Raw genomic sequence first — 8,721 nt, forward strand, 5'->3', positions numbered from 1 at the left:
TTCCATGAGAAAAAGCTTTGACATACAAGCAGAATTAACGCTAACACCTTTCACTTCACAATTTGCAGAAAACATGAGTTATGGAAAGATTGCAAATATTTCCTTTAGAGGAATAGCCATACTCACATGTATGCATCTAGTTTGCATTATACAGCCAATCACTAACACTAATCTCTTTACAGCCTCCTACACACAAAGCCTAAGGTGTCCCTATCACCATATCATTGCTTCAATATATTATTTTGCAGAGGTTGCAACAAGTGTAAGTGACATGGCCAAAGGGAAATTACAGCATCAAATAAAACAGCCTATCTCAGACCATAACCTCTCAGGGATGTCTTTTCTTTCAGTTTTTGGGTTGGATAGTCTTGTGAATAATTACAGAGGGAAGAAAGACAAAGGGAAGAAGAAAAGAGATAGCAGCGTAGCTCCTATATGCCTGTTAGGTTTTGTTAATTGTTCTACTTAAATTTGAAATCTCTCCAAGATGGACTGTGACTAAGGCCTGTGCAGGGTTTAAAGAGAGAACTACATAGTATATAGACCTACAGAGAGTTTCTTTTGGTAGGACCTGCAAAGACTGACATTGCCAACATGAAGAAGGTCAGCACAGCCCTTTCAGTGTAGGGTAGGCAGCACTGCACCTCATTCACATGCCTAGAGCTAAACCACAAAGACTGGACTAGGATGAGGAGCTGGGTGACCAGACCAAGCCTCATGGCAGAATGAGAACCAGCACCGGGGCAAGGGCAGACCAGGAGATACACAGCAGTCACACAAGAGTATCAGCTGGTTATCAGACTCATGGAAGCCACGGGGAAACCCACCCTGGTGAGCCCTCTCACCTGTCTGTGAGCTCTGTGACAAACAGAAGTAAGAGCATTATAGTTTTATAACCCTGAGCAGAGACAAAGAACTGAAGATTATGGCCAAGAATAGCCAGGAGGTCACTTATCTTCTTCATCATATATTACTGGTAGTCTCTGTATTTTTCATGACCTATGTTCATTTCTTTTCTCATTGCTTTCATAGAGTCTTATTGTACATGCAGGTTCAGTGCTTCCAAGGTTTCTGAGCAGTTGCCTGTGGTAGCACTCACAAGGGGAATGCTTCTGCTTGTATAACATGAGCAGCCCATGCTGAAGAAATGGTTCACAAAATATTTCTCGCCATGTGCATTTCTTAACAACCCACATAGATATTCTAACATCCTGTCCAAATATCTGTGCCTCTGACCATCCTCCTAGTTTATCTCTATGGCTTCATTTGAGATCTGTCACCTCTTGTGAGAGCCGTCCCTCACCCTTCTTGCCTGTTATCACCTCTGAGTTTGCCAAAGGGACAGTTGTGCTCATGCAGTTTTTGGATAAAGTAGAGGGGAAGAATTGCTGGGACAGTGTTTAATCCCTTGGAGGGATCTCATCCTGTCTGAGCCATATGGATGATATTATGTGAGGCATAGGGATTTTGGCAGAAAGCACGGGCAAAGAGTCCATTTCTTCTGCTAGCGCTGAGTAATTTGCTTTTAGAGATTTCATGTGCCCAGCACAAGAGAAGATTAGGCTGCAAATTCAGGAGTTAGGCCATATGTAACATGAGATATATACACAGTATAACTGTGTGTGTTTATGAGTATTTGGGGTGCTCTTTGATTTCTTTGAAGTGGTTTTCAAAATACTGTTTTTTAATACTTCAGGGGATAAAAGCCAATACAGTGCATATGAAGAAGAAACGTAATAAAAAGCATATAGTGTTTTCAACTTTTCAACTTCTTCCTCCCTTGCAAGAAGAAAAACATATTTTAAAACAGAATGGTATGTGACTAGTATTTTAGTCATTACATCGTTTCACACTTGCAAGAAACCCATCACGCTTTAAAACCCCTTTGCAAACAACTCCCCTTCCCTCCTTATAGAACAAGAATGCTGTTCCTAGCATTAGCGTGCTGGTCTGCAGTCAAAGGGAATGCACATTCAGACCAGTCCAGGAGCATAAAATTACACTGGGTTTCAGCTCAAGTTCCACGAGGTAGCTCCAACTCAGCTGGAAAGATCTGCATTTTCCCTGGAAGCTTTGGTATTCCCTTACAGTGTTTCTTGAAGCCTGCCCTGATGTTTCTCAGAACAAGCATGAGAGTGCAGATTCTTTTAGAGAAGTCTTGCTTCAGATCAGCCCAAGGCTGTCTATTCTCTAGATAAGTGATTACCCTCTAAAATCAAAAAAGAGGAGACAATTGACTTATAAAGTCATATAGATGGAAAAATTCTTCAAAATATTTACCTAATTCTTCTTCCCTGGCTCCAGTCTCCAGAACTGAAGAACTGACTTCAGCTGTGTTGCCCTGAGATAAAGCTCTTTGAAATCAAAGATTTCAATCAATTTCTTCAGACTCAAAAACCTCCTTCATCACTTTTCTGCAATACTTGTCCAAATGGCACAAGGGTGACAAGGAAACCATACAGGCCCAAAGGCCCCAGAGATTTTACATATTACAGGTATTTTGAAGGCATTATCTGACATAACAGAATTAAAGGTAAAAGATACAGTGTGCCAGAGCTTACCATTGTCCTAGGGTCATGAAAAGGTGTGTAGAAGCACATTTATCTCCAAGTAATTTTGTGGTTTCCATTGTAGTTTCTCCCCAGAGGTGTAGGCTCAAGGCTGCTATGTACTCCAGAAGCCACAGCCATGTCACTGCTACTTTGTGCATCCTTCTTACCTGTTAGTAAGGTAATCCTTCCGCAATCTTAGGCCTAGGTGCAAACCACAAGCTCTTTGGGGCGGGAGCTGTCTCTCTTATGAAACATCTCTTTCATGAAGAAAACAAAGAGGTTGGTTTTTGGTCTAGGTGCAGGTCACAGCTATGCAGAAGACTGAGGTCTGAACACCTGTAAGATACAAATGAAGCCCTGCTTTATTATGGGGAAGATTTCAAAGTTGTCATTTCAGCAAAATGAGGTCTGAGAGTGTTTCCTAAAGATGGAGAAATAAACACAATTGTGGCACTGCATGCCCCAGAGGGATACTTTGAATGCCAGCTGCACTGTGACCATATATAGGTAGTTCCTGTATTTCCATGTTTACATTTAAAGAAGCAATTAGACAAGCATTAAGGCCTTGATACTATAGCAGATTCAATGCTCACAATAGTAGATTCAATTTTCATCGTTTATCAGATTGCTTTGGCTCACAGACTTCACTGTAAGTGATTGCAGGCATTGTTAAGGAAAAAAAAAACATTTTAGTCTTAAAGAATGAAAAGAGAACCCTGTAAAGTTATATTTAAAACAGCTGACTCAGCTTTAGCTATTGCAACAATATAAACAAAACATTGTTCTGTCTTTTCTCGTGAATGCTAAGTCATTAAAGGCACGTAAACCTTTACAAACATGAACCATGTTTGTGGAAACAAACATGAACCAAAGTAATTGACCCTAGACTTAAAGAGGTAGGAATAACCAGACCTCTGGAAAGGTCTGACTTCAACAGAAGCTAATGTCTAGGAGCAAATTGGATCACCAAATTCTAACACATCTAGCTGTTTAATTACATAGATCTCTGCAGTGTTCTCTTGGCTGTGTTGATTTTTTTGCCATTTCTTTTCTTACTAGGATTTTCAGAGGCATCAGATTTCCACTCTCTGCATATTACTTTTTTTTTCCAAAGAATTCCTGCTCTTTTTTTCATGTTCCATTTTAAATCAAGTCCCACCTACAGCACATTTTGATATTTCTGAGCTGTCACTTCTACCTATGATTCATTTTTGCGTGTTTTGTCATTCCTAATTTTGCAGTTTCTAGAAGTGGCTGAAGAAGATGGCAGGTGATAGAAAGATCTACAGGAGAGAAGGAAGAAAACATCTTGTATTTCTTAGTGAGCTAAATTGCAGGCTGTGACATTTTCAACAGTCCATATGGAGGACTTCAAAGGACAGCAAATGCGTCCCCACAGAGACCGAAATGTGCATATGTAAGACACTTCAATCACTTTTCATCTTCTATCACCTGGCATTTCTCCTTAGGTTCAGTTTCCTGTGACTTGGGGATTTTTCAGTCCTTCAAGGCAGAGCAGGGATTGGGCTGATGGAGGTGATATATTCCCCGTTCTGAAATGGCCAGATATGGGAGAATACTGAAGAATATTTTCTTACTGCTGTTGTAAAGCTTTAAAGAAAGATCAGTTCATAGAAACAGACTACCCAGAAACTTCTGGATTAATATCTCCTTAGCTAAAACAATTGACCAAATAATTACCATAAATAATTTTTGAGTTGAAATCAGATAAGAAAACTCAAATCTCCAAGATATAGAGAACTAGAACATGAAAACATGGTACTTCAGGCACCGTGAATCATTTGGAAACCTTGCAATAACTCTACCTTATTGAGATGACTCTGAGATGTATACATTTGTTGTATTTGGGTCCATCTTCTCACCTTTTTTTTTTTTAACTAAGGGGTCTCTAATCAATATCTCATCTGTTTGCACTGCCATAGTGAAAGGTAAACTATTTCCCTTTTTTCATCTGCAGATTGAGAGGCTGCAAGGATTCAATCAAGTCAGATATTAGTTCAAATTCATGACTCTCAACTCATTAACTAGTCTCACAGTAATCTTATTCTGCTTTTTAGATGCAAGCTCTGATGATGGCTGCTTAAATTTCACATTGCTTTCTTCACTGTCAATTATTATATACCTCTTCTTTCTGACACATCTTGGAACTGTTTCAATATGAAGTGTAGGCAGAGCTGTCATTAGCAATTTGACATATACACACATGCTACTTCTACTGCATCTTGGTCTGTACTATCCTAGTAGAATTAATCAAACCTGGCATGTCTCTGCAGTAAGGAATATATGGGGACTTCTAGCATCTAGAAGGTACTAGTCAAAAACAGCTTCTTTGCAGGACTATTCCCATCGAAGTTAATGAGAACAACTTCTTGTCAGCATTTCTGGAAGTCAATCTGCTCATATCCTTCCTTCTTAACAGGAGGCCTTAGGAGAAGAAGCATCTAGGAGATATGAAATCAGTGTCTGCATGTAGTTTCCAACTTAGCCCACACCTCTGGAGAAGCAGCCCAGTGCTGTGGTGCGTGGGGCAGTTTAACCTGTCCAAACAAAATCCACAAGAGATCCACCTCCAGGATTAGAAAAGGAAGTGGAAGATCAAAGCTATGCTGCTCCTACGCTACAAAGACCTGCTCAGGGATGTGGTTTATTAGCCCAAGTGCTGCAATGCACTGACATGACTATATTATAGTTTCCAGTGCTTGACCTGGATTTTCTGCACAGTGCTCTGCTGTGGGAGGTGGTGTTTCTGGGATCTTGAATGCACTTACACATTTGTGTGTTTCAGACACACATATGTGTGCTTTATCAGACAATCCCCCTGGAAAACAGTCCTTCACAGACAGGCATAGAAGCAGGTGATAGCTAAATTGGTAATGCTGCCAAGCTATTCATGAGTTAGAAAAAAGACTCCCAGCCATGGTCAAATACTTGTGTTTTTCATCCAGGCAAGGCCTGCCACTCAGAGCTGGAATGAATCTAGCAGAAATAAATAAATGCCTCACAGTCATGAAATGTTTGAAAAAGGAGACTTTGAAAAGCAACCTGAGTGCAGTTTCTGAGGTGAGTTATTCAACCTGAGAACTCCTACATAACTGAAGCAAGTGAACTACTTTTTCTGCATTGTATTAAAACAAACTTTTATTTCCCAAGTATCACACAAAATAATTCCAAACTCATTCAGGTAAAGGCCTACCTCCTACAATGGCAGACAGTTGTCAAACACTTGTGGGTCCCAAGGACTGAGATAGATCAAGGTGAATGAGTTTAAAAAAACAAGTAGAGAAGGAGAAGAGTTTTAGAAAAAGCTCAGACCATTTCCAGAGAAGTAACAAAGTCATTAAAGGATCACAGTTTTCTCTATTAATATAAGGGCCACGAAACTTACAGAAAGTTGAGTCAAAGCCCTTTGCTGCTTGTATATGAAAGTTGCATCCACACAGTAATCCAACGATGCTGATTCTAGCTGTAAGCCTAAAGGTAAAAGACCTTTTTTATTTTACTGAAGACTTCTTTATGTTACTGAATGCCGCACTGCCTACTTAACACATTAAGGGTTGCTTCATTTTCAAGCTGCAGAAACTTCATTATGGTATCTTTAAACAATAATGTTCTCCTTTTATCCTGGAAATGCCACTCAGCAAGTAAAACTAGATCAACCATATCCACTTCTGTGATCCAATCCTTGTGATTGATTTTCATGGCTGATTTTTCATGTTGTGCTTAATGCACTGGCCAAGAATTTAGTTAGGCCAAAGCCTGTCTAATCCATCTAACTTAGTGTTTACACCAAAAAAAAAAACAACCCAGTAATGTAATACATAGAAAATTAACATGGGTTAAGGATTCAGGACCAAATATGCATTGACTTGGTTAAGAAACCTATGCTTTATCAGCAAAATTCTCATGAGATTAATGACACAGTTCTACTGGAGAGTTAGTGCAATAGAGGGACAATAAAGAGTGCAATGTGCACTCCCTTTTGCCCCCTGTTAATATACTTCATATAAGCTCAGTTCATTTGTTGCAGGGTGAGAGTTACTGGAGATAATTCTATTTTTCAAGATATTATGCAGATTAATTTCCAGGAAAACCTCATGCAGTGCTGTTTTCATAGAATCACAGAATATTCTATGTTGGAAGGGACCCATAAGGACCATCAAGTCCAACTGTTAAGTGAATGGCTCATACAGGGAACAAACCCACAACCCACCTAATTGGTGTTATTAGCACCATGCTCCAACCAACTGAGCTAATCTCAGGGTCATCTGAGGGATTACAGAAATTATTTCTGCAGATTAAAGTCTGGTTTATCTCATCTTGCAGAGACAGACGTGCAAGATTCAGAAACAGTTTGAAAAGAAACAAAGCGAAATTCAACCTCATTTTTTTCCCAAGGTTTTGATGTGAAGGATCCTGACAACAGAATACTAGAGTCTTAAATATCTTTCTACCTTTCCCGTGTCAGTGAAATGCTAACCAAGGGCGTGAAGCACCCACCAGAAACCTCTGGATAATCACCTATGTAAAGATGATATTTGAAACATGGTTTCTCTAGCAGTCAGTCTGTCCTTGGCAGTAACAGCCATTTCTCCTTATTTCCGCTTTTTAATGCATCTGCCAGCCTCAGAAGTGCCTTTGCATTTCCACTCCTTTCTTCCCATCTGCCCTGCACTGGCAGCTCTTTAAATAACCACGTCTGTTAGTTGGTGACTTTATGCAGAAAGAGTTGAGCATAATTGGCAATATATTTCCCAGTAAATTCATTAGGCAAGAAGAATACATTTCTTCTTATTACAGCCCTTACACACAGGACCATCATTTCATTTTCCATTTTCCATTAAAATCTACTTCAAAACTTTCCATATCATATTACATTAGACCCTGTTGTTCCGTGGTACTTACAAATGGCAAGAGGAAATTGTGAGTAGCAGGCTAATGTCCTAATTTATAGACAAGGCATGGCAGCTGGAAATTAGGTTTCTACCATAACCATCATCTGGGATCTATTATTAGATCAAATCCTGAGGCAACTTTCTGGAACTTCAACTACGGAAGGACTCTTTCAGCAAACACTGCTGACTTCCCCAAAATCAACCTCCTGGGCCACTGAGTTTAGCACCTGGTAAAGCTCTCTTCTAACACTTGGAAATACTCCTCGTTTTTTCTCAGTGTCCTCTCAGCAAATCTTCTATCTTCTTGCTCATTCACTGGGGATGTTACAGGTAGGTGATGAACACCTCTGCTCCCAACTTCAAGACATTGGGGACAGCAAAACTGCAAATTGCAAATATGTACCTGTGATAATGGCTTCCTCTTAAAATGCCCCAATGTGCAAGAGTGAGAAATAATCTAATTCTCTTCACACTTTATCAGATGCTGAAGACATTAAGTCAGCAAAGGAAGGCATTAGGGAAGGAAGAACTAAGCACTCTTATTTGTCCTAGGAGGCTAAAACTGACTGCTCTGACTCATCCCAGCTGCTAGCTCTGCTCTGCTGTACAGCATTACCTCCACTTTCACTCCCATTAGCAATAGAATTCTCCTGGCATTGCTCTGCACTGGCACACCTGTTAGAACAGTAGGATGGGTGCCTGGGAGGTGGTGATATAACACAGAGTTTCACATTTCTCACAGAAGGGATTTGGATGCGCTCTTTGCTGACCTGTGGCTAGCTGGGGAGCCTCCCTAGTTATACACCCTCTCTAGATGACACTTCTCCCCACCCAGCTTTTCCAGTGTCAGCCCTTCAACAGGCTCACATGGTTCTGTGCTGACCTACTCTAGCTGCTGGTAGGTACCTGACCCCTGAGTGAGATGTAAGGGAGCTGAGTGTTTCTTCACACATGTCAGGGCTTTGACTTAAAGATTAACCTCACCTGCGGATGAGAAATATCTTGTGTTAACCAGTTACCTTAAAATCACTATCAGGTCAAAACAGGGTAAAGTGAAATGCATAAAGCACTGATTTCCGATCTACAAAAGAAACAACCCAGTTTCAAACGTTTATAAAAAATACAGGTGAAGAAATTAAAGAAAAGCCTGTTCATGCCTCCATTATTCAGACCATATCTGAAAGGTTGACTATTTGCACTCTTGACTCATATCAAACCATCTTCCTGTTGAAGTATGCTAACCTTAACAGTTTTTT

The sequence above is a fragment of the Lepidothrix coronata genome, unplaced genomic scaffold (assembly GCF_001604755.1).
Source record: "Lepidothrix coronata isolate B3197 unplaced genomic scaffold, Lepidothrix_coronata-1.0 Scaffold64, whole genome shotgun sequence".
NCBI lineage: Eukaryota > Metazoa > Chordata > Aves > Passeriformes > Pipridae > Lepidothrix > Lepidothrix coronata.